Source organism: Loxodonta africana, chromosome 7, assembly GCF_030014295.1.
Source record: "Loxodonta africana isolate mLoxAfr1 chromosome 7, mLoxAfr1.hap2, whole genome shotgun sequence".
NCBI classification, from domain to species: domain Eukaryota; kingdom Metazoa; phylum Chordata; class Mammalia; order Proboscidea; family Elephantidae; genus Loxodonta; species Loxodonta africana.
Window position 1 is genome coordinate 49,496,045 of NC_087348.1, and position 16,719 is coordinate 49,512,763.

General features: G+C 40.4%; 1 protein-coding gene across 2 annotated transcripts in view; it reads left to right on the top strand.

Annotated features, from left to right (window-relative positions):
- The window catches only part of CD59 (CD59 molecule (CD59 blood group)), a 51,090-nt gene that overhangs the window by 8,614 nt on the left and 25,757 nt on the right, over positions 1–16,719 (top strand). The window lies entirely within an intron of this gene.

Below are 16,719 nucleotides of genomic sequence, written 5' to 3' on the forward strand. Positions count from 1 at the left end.
ACCTCCTACTCATGGCAACTTTATGTGTGTCAGAGTAGAACTGTGCTCCATGGGATGTTCAATGGCTGATATTTCAGAAGTTGATCACCAGGCCTTTCTTTCATGGCATCTCCCAGTGGACTTGAGCTGCCAATCTTTTGGTTAGCAGCTGATTGTGTTAATCATTTGCATCACTCATTACCACCAAAAAAAAAACCACCAAGAGTCATGAAAAAAGGCAGTGGTCGTTCAGTGGTAGATGTCCATGTGGATGCAATTATCATAGTAAGCAACAGGGTTTAATGTAAGCCCAGGGAACTTGGCCATTGAGAATTATTCTCTATAGCAGTACAAGAGTACTACTCAGCTTGTAACATCAGAAGAAATCAAGGATGAATGACCAAGAAGTTGAAAGTAATCACTCCAATTAAAAATTGATGATCTTGAGCCACTTTTCAGACCAGAACCCATTGACTAAAGAAGAGCCTGGGTCCCCAGGAGTAAGAATCTTATAACATTCTAGAAGGCATATATTGTAATGATTCTCCCAGTCCTTCCCTGCTGACAAAAAGGAATACTCAAATATTTTGGGAACTGTTGGGTATAGGGTCTGAGTTGACATTTTACCCAGAGACCAAAAGCATCATCGTGACTCACGTGTTAGAGTAAGAGCATATGGGGATCAGGTAAGAGATGATCCAACTTACACTGGGTCCACTAGGTTTGTAGCTATATTCAGTGATCATTTCTCCAGTCCTCAAATGTATAATTGGGAGTGAGGTACTTGGTAATTGGTGCAACCCTACTTTGAGTCCTTGTCCTGTGAGGTAAGACTTAAGAGCTATCATAGTAGGAAAGACTAATGGAAATCTCTGAAACTGCCCTCTACCCAACCAAAATAATAAATCAAACAATATCCTAACTCAGGGGGAATGGCGGAAATTAGTGCCACCTTTAAGAATCTAAAGGATGCAGGGGAGATGGTCTCCATTGTATCTCCATTTACTTCACCAGGAACAACAGTGGCATATCTAGGGTATTATACCAGCTCTGGGCACGTGGTGCCACTGAGCAGTTTCTGTTAACCCAGTATGGCCCAGCATCCTTCCTCAAGCACGGTAATGTGTTAATTAAAAGATTAACAAGCTTGACATATTTTTGAGCTGATATTATGATTAAGTTATCTAAAAGAGGGGTATCAGATGTTTGGACAGGGGCACAATTTCAGTGCTTGGTAGAGGCGCCGTTTTCCATAGACATGCCACTGACCATACCAGGTTAATAGAAACTGCCTGGTGGTGCCGTGTGCCCAGGGCCGGTACAATACCTTTCATACCTGCCATATAGTAGTTACACCTCTGAGGAGCAACATAGATCCTGGAGGATAATGGTAGAATACCACAAATTCAACCAAGTAGTAGCTTCAGCGGCAGCCAGCATGCCAGGTGTGTCCTGGAGGATGATAGCACACTTGAGCAAACTCAACCAATTAGTAGTTCCGATTATAACCTCTGGGCTAATTATGGTATCTTTACTAGAACAAATGAACAGGTACATAGTATGCAGCCATTGATTTGGCAAATGTACTCTTTTCTTGCCTGATCAGAAAAAAAAAAAAAAGACCAGAAATAGTTCTTATTCACGTGGGCCAGCACCAGTATACATTTATGGTTGTTCCTCAGGGCTATGTTAATTCCGCCCTCCCTCCACAAACATTAGCCCCTAATTAATATCTAGCACACAAATTCCACCTTAGCATCTGCTTCTGAAAAACCCAACCAACAAAAATCATAGAATAAATACTAGTTCTCTTGTATCTAATGGTCCTAATTTCTTCCATGTGAGCAGTACCAGCCAGGAATGGATTACCCAGTAAGCAAGGTATGCTTACTTGTAGTTTCTTACTAATCTGTAGTGTTTTCACCACATCAAAGATGCAATATCAACATTTATACAGAAAAATAAAATGTAAGACTCAGGACTGAAACACTACAGGTCAAAAATTAGTTTTCACCTAAATGTAATAGCAATAATAAACCTTAACGTTAGCCTCACATCATCAAATGCTAGCTCTTTTAACACCCTATGCAGGAAACCCAGCCACGGTATCCTCACCAGAGAATCAGCCAGACAGCATTTTCAGGACAAGAAGCTCACTGCCTAACATCACTGCCTGTTTTATTATTGAATAGTGTTGATGGTTAGAAAGTTCTTTTATCTTCAGATTTCTACTGATGAATCTCATTCTGATATCTACCGCAACCACTTGGAACAAGCCTAATTCCTCTTCCATATGACCCTCTGCTTGAAGACAGAGACCATATCTTCCCCTTGGCCTTCTCTATTTCATGTTCTTAGTCTCTCGTTCCTTTAAAAGTCCCTGGGAAATCTCAGAGAACTGAGGCAAAACTTTTAAAATGAAGTGTTTGTAGTGGAAAAAGTCCTAAATTTAGGATCAGAATAGCTGAGTTTGGGTCCCAGTCGTAACCTTGAACTAATGATTCAAACTCCCAGAGCTTCAGTTTCCTTATCCATAAAATGGAAGTGATGATAATTATGATTACTATTGACATGGAAGAGATTTGATACAACTATAGCAACACCACCACCACCAACATCACAAGACTTTGTCCTAAAGGGCTTGTAAAAGGTAAAAATAGATCATCTTTTCTCACCTGCCCCAGTCCTACCACCTCCATATCCTGACACTGGTTTCACTGCTCTGGCTTCATGCCCAAGTGATATTTTTTTCTTCAGTATCTGAGAGGAGAAAACAATGTACAAGGTTTGCAGTGGAATGGAAATGCGTTTTTCTTTCTCTCTGCAGTCAGGGTAAGTTTCCGTCTCACAATTATCAGGGCTGATAAGAAGGTACTCTTCATCCTTCCAAAATTTGGTGCTTTAATTCAGGGGAAGGAAAAGGCTGAGAGAGCAAGTCTAGACAAAAGGTGCATGCCTTCTGCTAATTTTTGCAAAGAAAAGCATAATTTTACTCACATATGGAAACCCTGGTGGCATAGTGGTTAAGAGCTCTGGCTGCTAACCAAAAGGTTGGCAGTTTGAATCCACCAGGTGCTACCTGGAAACTCTATGGGGCAGTTCTACTCTGTCCTATAGAGTCGCTATGAGTCGGCAATCAACTCGATGGCACTAAGTTTGGTTTTGTTTTTTTTATATAATGAAACAGACATGATTGCTTCTTTGGGTTTACTGCCTTGTTTGCAAACACAACAATTTATAAACTTGGTGAGCACCATTAAGGTTTCAGAGAAGGAAGCTGCACCCCAAAGTTTTCCCATGGTTCCTGAAAGAAATTCGTGTGCACATCATATTACACAGATAATACAACCTTGCTTGCTGAAAGTGAAGAGGACTTGGAGCACTTACTGATGAAGATCAAAGACTACAGCCTTCAGTATGGATTACACCTCAACCTTTTAAAGAAGACAGAAATCTTCACAACTGGACCAATAAGCAACATCGATGATAAACAAAAAAAAGATGGACATTGTCAAGGATTTCATTTTACATGGGTCCACAATCAACGCCCATGGAAACAGTCAGGAAATCAAACAATGCATTATTTTGGGCAAATCTCCTACAAAAGATCTCTTTAAAGTGTTAAAAAGCAAAAATGTCACTTTAAGGACTAAGGCTCTCCTGACTCAAGCTGTGGTGTTTTCAGTCGCCTCATATGCATGCGAAAGCTGGGCAATAAATAAAGAAGAATTGGTGCCTTTGAATTATGGTGTTTGTGAAGAATATTGAATATACCATGGACTGCCAGAAGAATGAACAAATGTGTCTTGGAAGAAGTACAGCCAGAATACTCCTTAGAAGCAAGGATGGTGAGGCATCATGCTTGGTAAAGTAGAGGGTCAGCAAAAAAGAGGAAGATCCTCAAGGAGATGGTTTGACACAGTGGCTGCAAGAATGGGCTCAAGCATAACAATGATTGTGAGGATGGCGCAGGACCAGGCAGCGTTTCGTTCTGTTATACACAGAGTCACTATGAGTCAGAACCAACTTGACGGCGCCTAACAACAGCCAACAGTCAGTCTTGAACTGTGCCTTGTTTCGCAGTATTCAGTGTCTTATGAATATTTAAAGGTAGTATCAAATTAAGTGTTTAATCAAATTAAATGTTAACTCTTGTTTACTTGTAAAAGTCCTTGAGACAAGCCTGTTAAAGTTGAAACTGATACCAATTTCAAAATGCCTTTATTCTGTTTTCTTTGGAGACAAGATGTCCTTTAATACAATGGGGATTTTGTGGCAGATGAGTTCTAAATTTTAAAAGTGCTATACGTGGATGTTTGAATTTGTTTGTTAGAGTTTCCAAGTTTTTCAGAAAGACAGTTTCCCCCATAAATATGAACAGAAAACATCAGAAGAAAACTTTCCTCTACTTCAAAGCTTGCCAGTTTTCTGGAATTAATTCTGTCAAAGCTGCTGATGTGTGGTGAAGAAACCCAATGCTTTAGCATTGGACAAAGCTGGGATTGAACATGCTTCTGTGTCTTATTAGCTGGGTTACCTTGTGCACAGGGGACAGTGGTGGGCACTGGTAGAATTCTCACCTTCCATAAAGGAGACTGGGTTTGATTACCGGTCAGTGTGTCTGAAGTGCTACCACCCACTGTCCATCAGTGGAGGATTTCCTGTTACTATGATGATATTGACCAGGTTTCAACAATCTTTCAGACTAAGACTAGGAAGAAAAGCTTGGCAATCTACTTCCAAAAATCAATCAGTGAAAACCCTATGGATCACAACAGTCTGATCCCTGAACCTCAGTCTTTCTTACAGGTAACCTATCTCACTGAGCACCTGTGATGTCCAAATGACTTAAATAGAATAAAATAACAGAAGTAAGGGTAGCCGATACACAGATGCTCAATACAAGCTTGTTACAAAATTATAATTACTAAATATATTCACTATGCAATCTACTTTGTTTATGAAGACTAAAGCTCCGACAAATGAGGGTCAGTAGTAATCGTAACAATTATCGCTTCCTTTTTTTTTTTTTTTTTTTTAAGTATTGCTTCCTTTTCTGTGTTCCAGAATACTTTGGGTAGTACTTGTGTAAGCTCTTCTCTGAATGTTTGGTAGAATTCTCCAGTGAAGCCATCTGGGCCAGGGTTTTTTGTTGTTGTTAGGAGTTTTTTTTTTAACCTTTTCAATAACTTCACTTGTTACAGGTCTGTTCAGATTTTCAACATCATTTTGTGTTAGTTTGGGTCTAGAAATTTGTCCATTTCCTCTAGGCTTTCAAATTTGTTGAAGTATAGTTTTTCATAATGCTCTGTTAAGATCCTTTTTATTTCAGTTGAGTCTGATGTAATGTCCCCCATTTCAAGTCTTATTTGGGTTATTTGAGTCCTGTTTTTCTTTTGTCAGTTTGCCAAGTGGTTTGTTGATTTTGTTGATCCTTTCAAAGAACAGCTTTTTGTTGATTCTTTCTCTTGTTTTTCTACTCCCTATTTCATTTATTTCTGCTCTGATCTTTATTATTTCCTTTCTTCTGGTGGCTGTGGACTTCTGCTGTTCTCTTTCTATTTGTTCAGGTTGTGTAGCTAATATTTTGGTTTTATTCCTTTTTTTTTTTTTTTATGTGTGCACCTATTGCTATAAATTTTCCTCTGAGGGCTGCCTTTGTTCCATAGGTTTTGGTATGATAAGTTTTCATTCTCGTTTGATTCTAGGAATTTTTTTATTCCATCTCTGTTTTCTTCTATAACCCAGTGGTTTTTTAGCAGGGTGTTATTTGGTTTCCATGTAATAGATTTTTTTCCCTTGCTCTTCCTGTTGTTAATTTCTACTTTGATGGCGTTGTGATCAGAGAAGATACTTTATATTATTTCAATATTTTGGATTTTGTTTAGGGTTGCTCTGTGGCCTAAGATATGGTCTATTCTGGGGAACGTTGGATGTGCGTTGAAAAAGAATGTGTACTTTGCAGCTTTTGGGTGGAGTGTTCTATATATGTTTATGAGGTCAAGTGGGTTAGTTGTACCCTTTAGCTCTTCTGTATCTGTTGAGTTTCTTTCCAGATGTTCTGTCCTTTATCGAGAGTGTGTTGAAGTCTCCTACTATTATTGTGGAACTATCAATTTCTCTTTTCAGTGCTGTTAGAGTTTGTTTTATATATTTTTGAGCCCTGTCATTGGGTGCATAGATGTTTATTATGGTTAAGTTTTCTTGGATCATTCCTTTGATCATTATATAGTTCCCTTCTTCGTCTTTTATGGTAGATTTTGTTTTAAAATCTATTTTATCTGAAATTGGTATTGCCACTCCTGTTCTTTTTTGGTAATTATTGGCTTGATATATATTTTTTCCATCCTTTGATTTTTAATAAATTTATGTCTTTGTTTCTAAGGTGTGTGTCTTGTAGGCAGCATATTGATGGACTGTGTTTTTTAATCCATCCTGTCACTCTGTCTCTTTATGGGTGCAATCAGGCCATTTACATTCAGTGTAATTATCGATAGGTGAGAGTTTATTGCTGTCATTTTGTAGTCTTTTTTTTGTGTGTGTGGTGCCGACATTTTCTTTGTTCCTCTTACTCCTCTGTGCTGAGTACCTTTTGTTTGTGGGTTTCTTTTTCATTTCTTTTATTTTTGTTTTCATTGAGACATTGTTTTTGTTCTTTATTTTGATTAGTAGGTTTGTTAACTTTCTTTGTGGTTACCTTGAAATTTACCGTTATCTTCTTAGGTTTGAATCAGACTGTTATTACTTGGTATCTCCTTGCCTTCCTCTTCATTAGATAGTTCTATACCTACATGGTTTATTCCCTCTTTTATTTTTCTGACGTTGTTGTCCTATACAGATTAACCTCTCTGGATCCCTGTGGCAATTCTTTTGGTTTTGGATAGTCCTTGAGAGTTCATTTCCTAGGTTGGTATCTGGCTGGTACAAACTTGCGTCGTAGACTCAGGCTGTGCTCTGATATTTGTTCTCAGACCAGAGGACTACCTTTAATAATTCTTGTAAGTTTGGTTTGCTTTTTACATATTCCCTTAATTTCTGTTCATCTGGAAATGTTCTAATTTCACCATCACATTTGAATGAGAATTTTGTAGGATATATTATTCTTGGTTGGAAGTTGTTTTTTTCCTTCAAGGTTTTATATATGTCATCCCATTGCCTTCTTGCCTGCATGGTTTCTGTCAAATAATCAGAGTTTAGTCTTATTGTTTCTCCTCTGTGTGTGACTTTTTGTTTTTCTTGAGCCGCTCTCAGGATTTTTTCCTTGTCTATGGTTTTAACAAGTGTGATATGATATGCCTTGGTCTTTTTCTTTTGGGGTCTATCCCATATGGTTTTCATTGAGCTTTTTGGATGGGCAGCTTTCATCTTTCATGATATTAGGGAGTTTTTCTGTCAGCAGTTCTTCAATGATCCTCTCTCTGTTTTCTGTTTTCTCCCCCTGTTCAGGAACTCCGATCAGTCAAAATTTTTGCTTTTGATTGTATCCCACATAATTCTCAGGGTTTCTTCATTTTTCTTCATTCTTTTTTCTGATTTTTTTCCTCAGAGTTTTATCGAAGTATTTGTCTTCAATTTCGCTGATCCTGTCTTCCATCATTTCAGATTTGCCCCTCAGCCCTTCTATGACTCTGTCCATTTCTGAAATCTTGTTATCTTTTGGATTTCTAATTGTTTTTGTATGATTTCTAGTTATGAATTTATTTTGGCATTTTGTTCCTGTATTTTCCTGAAATCTTCCATTTTTTTGTCTGTATTTCCCATGAATTTGTCTGCCTTTTCCATAAATTTGTCTATTTTTTCCTCATTTTTGTCTGCTTTTTGCTTCAACTCTTGGATAACTCTGAATATTAGAGATTTGAATTCCCCTTCAGGTAGTTCTAGTGCCTTTTCTTTTACTGGAAGGTCATCTGGTGTTTTATTTTGGTTGCCTACTGGAACCATTCTGTCCTGTTTTTTAATGTTTTGATATTGTCTCCCATCTTCAGGACATTCAGTAGTTATTTTCTTTGTTTACTGATTGTAGATCTGTGTTTTTCATCTTGCTTTTATGGGTTTTTTGGTTATGTCTGAGCAGGTGGGCTGTGCATTCGTTGTTGTTTACTCATCTATGGTCATGATACTCTTCACCTCCATGTCCAATGGGCAGGGCCAATTACTCAGCTATGGTGCAGCAGGACAGGTCCACCTAAAGGGGAGGGGCTGGGATGAGTTGTTTGTGGTACATACTAGGGCTGATAGGATGGGCCGGGAATCAGTGCTGGGCAGGTTCCAGTAGGCTGTGCCTGTGCTGCTTGGGGGTGTGATGTTCAGCGCATAGGGCAGGTAGGCAGGAAGGAAGGGGGAGGTTGTGATGTGTAGAGCTAATATGGGTATGGGAAAGAGGAGAGAGAAACAGGAGCCAAAACATACAAACAAAAAAAGAGTGCTAAGGGAGTTTGCCGTTTGAATGGAGAGATGAGAAATGGAGAAAGAAAGAAAGAAATAACTAGGTAAAAAATTGGGGGGAAAAAAGGAAGAAAAGAAAAGCCCTCAGGGGTCCCACCGGTGTGACTGCAAAGACCAGGGAAATGGCTCCAAGGCTGCACATTATAGCCTGTCTAGAGGAGGTATAGATGTCACACAGTGGCAGGTATTCAGGAAATGGGAAAAGAAGGCAAGTATAGAGAGAGGAGAACTGAGAAATGAAGACAGAAAGGAGAAAAGAAAGAAAGAAAAAAGAAATGCCACCAGGGGTTGTGCAGACTGGGGCAAGTGTCTCCTAAGCCATGCGTTGCAGCCTGGCTAGAAGGGGCTTCCAAGCTGCGAAAAGATAAACAAACAAACCAGAACAGAACAAAGCAAAAAAAAAAAAGCCCCAGGGATCCTACTAGTCGCGGGCTGGGGAAGTGGTTCCCCAGACAAGTGGCGCTCCACAGCCTTTCAAGAAGAAGCAAAGGTGGCACACAGAGCCAGATGTTCAAGAGAAAGGAGGGGGAGGTGGTGGGAGGCACAAAAGAAACCAAAAGAAATGGAAAAAAGCAACAGAAAAATGACACTTGGGGAGCCGATTAGCATCGGTAAAGCGAATCCAAGTGGCCCGGGGCTGAACCAGTTGCCTCTCAGCCAAGAGACTGCAACTGGCAGGAAGCAGAGGAGGTGAAATGGGGGGCGGGGGGGACAAAAGGGTGGGGGTTAGGAAAGTGTATATCGCTGGTTACCGAGTGCTCTGTCTCCTGCTGGGAACTTCGTGAAGCTGCTTTCTCATACTCCCTGTCTGCCGATCTCTGATGTGGGTAGGGTGAGTCCAGGTGGCACGGTCACTGAACTTCCCAGCTGGCTGAGCCACCGCAGCCAGCCAGGAGGCTTGGAGGTAGAGCAACGGGGAGAGAATGGGGGGGAGTGGGAAAGCACTTATCACTGACTACTGGGTGCTCTGTCTCCTGCTGGGAGCTACATGAAGCTGCTTTCCCATGCTCCCTGTCCAAGAATCTCTGACAGGAGTCCAAGATGGTGGATCTGTGCTGCGTTAGCTGATAGGGGACCTCTGCACTTCTTGCTCCTTGCTCTCTGTCCTCTGTCAGTTTCTTATTCCATTCGATATTTGGCTGAGCTCTTTATCTCTTCAGTTTGACACTTTAGGTTCCAAGAATGACGTTTGTCTCTGTTTTACATAGTTATTCGGGTCTTTGCTGTGGAGGAATGGCATGGTGCTTCTGTCTGTGGAGCGATGTTGGCCGGAAGTCTATCATCACTTCAGTTTTATGAATAAGGAGACTGAATCCCTGGGAGTTTAAGTGATTAGTTCAAGGTTACAACTGGGACCCAAACTCAGGTATTCTGACCCTAAATTTAGGATTTTTCCACTACAAACACCTCATTTTAAAAGTTCTGCCTCAGTCCTCTGAGATTTTCCAGGGGGAAAAAAAAAGACATGATTAATTTTGCTCATAACATAGACAAAATTATAGAATATTGGAATTGTGACAAATTTTAGGGAAAATCTAAAGTTCTCATTTCAAACCAGGGGAACCTGAGGACCAAAGATATAAAGTAACCTGCCCAGGATTACACAATGGGAATCAGAGCTGGAGTAGAGGGCAGGTCAACTGAGTAGCTAAGGTTCCTACATTGGGTGAGGAGTTGGAATAGAAGGTGCTCTCATTCTGTGGTGTGTTTGATTGCTTGAGTATAGCAGTCTCTGTTACAGTTCAGCTTGATTCTCAATTAAGTGCACTGGTCAGATGTAACATAAAGATCTTAGGAGTCCACAGAGCTGCTACAGGATTCTACAAGTGCTTGACTAGAACTTTAAGTATTTTTGTTTGTTTGTTTTGTTTTTTAATGGAACAGAAAAAAAGCCCTGGAAATAGAACCTAAAATATGGGAATTAGTAGATAATTAAAGCTGACATTTCAAAATAAAGGTTAAAAAAAAAAAAAGATAAATTCTTCCATAAATATTGCTGGGACAAATGGTTAGAGATTAGGGCAAAAACATAAAGTTATACCCTTCCCTCATTTCTTAGATGGAAATAAGCGAAGATTTAAGTCTTAAAAATAAATAGCAGCTATGAGTATTTTTTTTTTTATGAGTGAGAGTGCATACACACACACAAACACGCCACATATGATGAATGATGGGCTTATTTCTTTAGTCTACATGGAGTTTTTCAGAGGATATTAAGAAGTTCTTGTATATGTGTTATTGGTCAGGGTAGTTCTAGGTCTTCACTTTTTTGCTTTTCAAAGTCAGACTTAGGCATGCTGCACATGTGAGCCCATTCACTCCTATAGCACAAGTATGCTGAAGAGAATTATGTGATTAATTCCTGCAAGGCTCAGGTGCCTCTATTCTTGGTCTTTTGTTAATATAATAAAACACACAGTTGGATAAAAAGTAGCAACTACATATGAAATGTTTTGTGGTAAAATTGAGTTAGGGATAGGTTTGTTGCTTGTTATAATTTTGGATACTCCTTTTCTGTCTTATACTTGTTAAAAAAAAAAAAAGATGTTGGCGGTCATTGGCGATTCAACTTTGAAAAAAAGCTTTCTTCTCCTCTGTCTTAGGCTGGGTTCTCTAGAGAAGCAAAACCAGTGAAAAATATGTGTGTATATATATGGGCGGGGGAAGGCAGAGAGATGGAGAAAGAATGATTGGCTTATCTCAAGGAAATGTCTCACACGGTTGTAGAGGTTGGCAAGTCCCTTGTCTGTGGGTCAGTTGTCAGGCTGGAGGCTTCTCATGACTCAGATAGCTGTAAGGGCTGACAGACCCAAAATAGGCAAGTCAGGCAGTAGGCTACTGGCCCATGTGTTGCAGAGGGCAACAAATCCAAAGATCAGCAGGTTAGATGGCAGGCTACTGGCTTACAGGCCACAGAGGCCAATGAATGCCAAGATTGGCAGGCCACTGACTCAAGTTCCAAGTATCAGCAATCAGATGATGATGAGCTAGATGCAGGAACCAGAATGAGGAAAAGCCATCAGGGTTTGCTATATGTATCGGATGCAGGCTATAGCCCCAAGGAAACTGCCCTTACAACTGAGTGACTAATAACAGGTCACATCATGGAGGTGGTTACATTATATCACAAAAGGGAAGATAACTGCATCATTACATAACTGCCAAATTACATCATTACATAACTGCCAAACCACTGAGAATCATGGCCCAGTCAAGTTGACACACAACCTTAACCATCATAGTCCACCTGTGGTGTGATGGATCCCTTTTATATGGCCTTTCTCACCATGATCTTTTTAACTCCCACCCAAATGATAGGGTGGGAGTATACAAATGAGATAATTGTGGCCCACCAAGGGGATTGGATAGCTTGCTAATAATGCAAATAAAGTTCATGGCATCCGTGTGGGGGTGAGACCATGAAAATAAAGTCTATAAAATCCTAATGAAGGGGTTGGTCAGTTTTAACATCCTGCTGGTCTTAAAATGAGCCACCCCAGAGGCAGGAGAAGAGGATCTCACCACTACCAAGGAAGAATAGCCAGGAGAAGAGCACATCCTTTGGATGTGGGATCCCTTCACTGAGGAACTCCTGGAACCAGGCAACTGAGAGAGAGAGCTTTAACATCAAAAATGGTGAGAAGCGGTGGCAGAGAAACAGCAACAACAGAGGCCGCAGAATGAGGAGATGGCCCGGCTCATGGAACGAGAAAGCTGAGTGTCTTGCTGGTAGAGTAGGGTGCCTCTGGGCATTTGGTGGAGCCAAGTTTGCCAACCCATGGACCCAGAACTGAGTGCCTTTGGGTTGAGGCTTACTGGTGGATTGGCATACCTCGGGGCATGTAAGGGATTGAGTCGTGTCCCCCAAAAATGTGTATCAACTTGGGTAGGCCATGATTCCCAGTATTGTGTGGTTGTCCACCGTTTTGTGATCTGATGTGATTATCCTACGTGTTGTAAATCCTAACCTTTATGATGTTAATGAGGTAGGATTAGAAGTAGTTGTGTTAATGAGGCAGAACTCAATCTACAGCATTAGGTTGTATCTTGAGTCAATCTCTTTTGAGATATAAAAGAGAGAAGTGAGCAGAGAGGAATGGGACCTCACGCGACCAAGAATGAAGAACCAGGAAAGGAATGTGTCCTACGAACCCAGGGTCCCTGTGCTGAGAAGCTCCTAGACAAGGGGACGATTGATGACAAGGACCTTCCCCCACAGCCAACAGAGAAAGCCTTCCCCTGGCAGTGAACTTTTGATTTTTGGGTGGTTACCTTGGTTACTGTTATCTGTAATGATAGAATGAAAGTAAGAGATGTTATGCTGAAGCTGAGGGGAGAAGAGCAGCATCTGGAGTGGCTTGGGGCAAGGACCAGGCTGGTTAAATGGAATGATTGATCGGGGGGCCAAGGTCTTCTGGTCCAAGGCCACATGCATATGGATGGAAAGATAGTCGGGGTGGAGAAGGTGAAACCAGAGTGTTTTTAAAAGGGTTATGGGTTTAGGATTATCTGTTTATTTGAAAATACTATGGATATTGAATTTTTTCCCCACCTAGTATTGTAACCATTGCCATTGAGTCGATTCCGACTCGTAGCAACCCTATAGGACAGAGTAGGACTGCCCCATAGAGTTTCCAAGGAGTGGCTGATGGATTCAGACTGCCAACTTTTTTATTAGCAGCTGAGCTCCTAACCACTGCTCCACCAGGGCTCCTAGTGTTGTAAAGCAAACCTAAATGAATGATAGAAATAAATATTGAATATTATAGATAACAAAGAGTGTGTAACGCTGCCTTCAGCTAATATTTCATTGGATACATTAAAAGGGAAACTAGGATTTGCCTCCCCATCCAAAAAAAAAAGGAGGCTTTTTTCCCAAGCCGGTAGCCCTGTGTATATAGAGTGAGAGCTTAGTTCGAAAACCTGAGCCCCACCCAGAATTTTTTCCCCGACGTGTCTGTCATTTTGTTGTACTACGGAGGCTTGCATGTTGCTGTGATGCTGGAAGCTATGCCACCTGTATTTCAAATACTAGTAGGGTCACCTGTGGTGGACAGGTTTCAGCTGAGCTTCCACACTAAGACAGACTAGGAAGAAAGACCTGGCAATCTACTTCTGAAAAGAATTAGCCAGTGAAAACCTTATGAATAGCAGCAGAACATTGTCAGATATGATGCCAGAAGGTTAGCCCCGCAGGTTAGAAGGCGCTCAAAATATGACGGGGAAGAGTTGCCTCCTGAAAGTAGAGTTGACCATAATGACATGGATGGAGTCAAGCTTTTGGGACCTTCATTTGCTGATGTGGCATGACTCAAAATGAGAAGAAACAGCTGCAAACATCCATTAATAATAGGACCATGGAATGTACGAAGTATGAATCTAGGAAAATTAGAAGTAGTCAAAAATGAAATGGAATGCATAAACATTGATGTAATAGGCATTAGTGAGCTGAAATGCACTGGTATTGGCCGTTTTGAATCAGACAATCATAAGGTATACTATGCTTGGAATGACAAATTGAAAAGGAGTAGTGCTGCATTCATCATCAAAGAGAACATTTCAAGATCTATCCTGAAGTACAGTGCTGTCAGTGATAGGATAATATCTATACAACTACAAGGAAGACCAGTTAATACAACTGTTATTTAAACTTATGCATGAACCACTAAGGCCAAAGATAAGGAAATTGAAGTTTTTTACCAATTTCTGCAGTCTGAAATTGATCAAACATGCAATAAAGATGCATTTATAATTACTGGCGATTGGAATGCAAAAGTTGGAAACGAAGAAGGAAAAGTAGTTGCAGAATACAGCCTTGGTGATAGAAATGATGCAGGAGATAGCATGATAGAATTTTGCAAGACTAATAACTTCTTCATTGCAAATACCTTTTTTCAACAACAAATGGCTACTATACACAGGGACTTCTTCAGATGGATACATAGGAATCGAATCAACAACATCTGTCAGGACAAGGCCAGGGGCCAACTGTGGAACAGACTGTTAATTGCTCATATGTAAGTTCAAGTTGAAACTGAAGAAAATTAGAACAAGTTGACGAGAGCCAAAGTACAACCCTGAGTATATCCAATCTGAATTTAGAGACCATCTCAAGAATAGATTTAACGCATTGAACACTAATGACCAAAGACTAGACATGTTGTGCTGGGACATCACACATTAAGAAAGCAAGATGTCATTAAAAAGCAGAAAAGAAAGAAAAGGCCAAAATGAATGTTAGAAGAGACTCTGAAAGTTGCTTTTGAACACAGAGTAGCTAAAGTGAAAGGAAGAAATATGAAGTAGAAGAGCTGAATAGAAGATTTCAAAGGGCAGCTTGAGAAGACAAAGTATAATAGGGAAATGTGCAAAGACCTGGAGATAGAAAATCAAAAGGGAAGAACAGGCTTGATATTTCTTAAGCTGAAAGAACTGAATTAAAAATTCAATCCTCAAGTTGCAAAGTTGAAGGATTCTACAGGGAAAATACTAAACAATGCAGGAAGCATGAAAAGAAGATGGAAGGAACACATAGAGTCACTGTACCAAAAAGAATTGGTTGACATTCAACCATTTCAGGAGATAGCATATGATCAATAACTGATGGTACTGAAGGAAGAGGTCCAACTTGCACTGAAAGCCCTGGTGAAAAACAAGCCTGCAAAAACTGACAGAATACCAGTTGAGATATTTCAGAAAACAGATGCAGTGCTGAAAGTGCTCACTGGTCTATGCCAAGAAATATGGAAGACAGCTACCTGGCTAACTGACTGGTAGGGATACGTATTTGTAACCATTTCAAAGAAAGGTGATCTAACAAAATATAAAAATTATTGAACAATATCATTAATATCACACACAAGTAAAATTTTGCTGAAGATCATTCAAAAGTGACTGTAGCAGTACATCACCAGGGAACTGCCAGAAATTCAAGCTGGATTCAGAAGAGGACATGGAACCAGGGATATCATTGCTGATGTCAGATGGATCCTGGCTGAAAGCAGAGAATACCAGAAAGAAGTTTACCTGCTTTTATTGACTATGCAAAGGCATTCCACTGTGTGGATCATAACAAATTACAGATAACATTGTGAAGAATGGGAATTCCAGAACACCTAATTGTGCTCATGAAGAACCTGTACTTAGACCAAGGGGCAGTCATTTGAACAGAACAAGGGATACTTCCTGATTTAAGGTCAGGAAAGGTGTGTGTCAGAGTTGTATCTTTTCACCATACTTATTCAGTCTGAATGCTGAGAAAATAATCTGAGAAGCTGGACTGTATGAAGAAGAACGTGTCATCAGGATTGATGGGAGACTTGTTAACAGCCTGTGATATGCAGGTGATACACCTTTGCTTGCTGAAAGTGAAGAGGACTTGAAGCACTTACTGATGAAGATCAAGGACTGCAGCCTTCAGGATGGATTACACCTCAGCATAAAGAAAATAAAAATCCTTACAACTGGACCAATAAGCAACATCATGATAAATGGAGAAAAAAAATTGAAGTTTTCGAGGATTTCATTTTACTTGATCCACAATCAACGCCTGTTGAAGCAGCAGTCAAGAAACCCAATGATGCATTGCATTGGAAAATCTGCTGCAAAAGACCTCTTTACCAGTGTGAAAAAGCAAAGATGTCCCTTTAAGGACTAAGGTGCACCTGACCCAATCCATGGGATTTTCAGTCACCTCATATGCATGTGAATGCTGGACAGTGAAAACGAAAGACTGAAGAAGAATTGATGCCTTAGAATTATGGTGTTGGTGGACAATATTGAAGATACTATGGACTGCCAGAAGAAGTCTTGGAACAAGTACTGCAAAAGTGCTCATTGGAAGTGAGGGTGGCGAGACTTCGTCTCACATACTTTGGACATTTTATCAGGAGGGACCAGCCCCTGGAGAAGGACATCATGCTTGGTAAAGTAGAGGGCCAGCAAAAAAGAGGAGGACCCTCAAAGAGATGAATTTACACAATGGCTTCAACAATTTGAGCTGTAACAATGATTGTGAGGATGGTGCAGGACCAGGCAGTGTTTCCTTTTGTTGTACATAGAGTCACTACTTCACTAAGAGTCAGAACCAACTTGATGGCACCTAACAACTAACAATACCCATAATTTGCATTTGGAAAGGCATGCGGATCCAGCTGCTGGGAGAGGAGAAGATTTACATTGAAGGAAAGACTTGCAGGGGGAAAAAAAACTTTTGCTTTTTGAATTTCCAGCAAGCCCTTTGCCTTTGGTTGCATTGAAACAGGAAAAGTCAGTGCCCATCAGAAGGAACCCGCT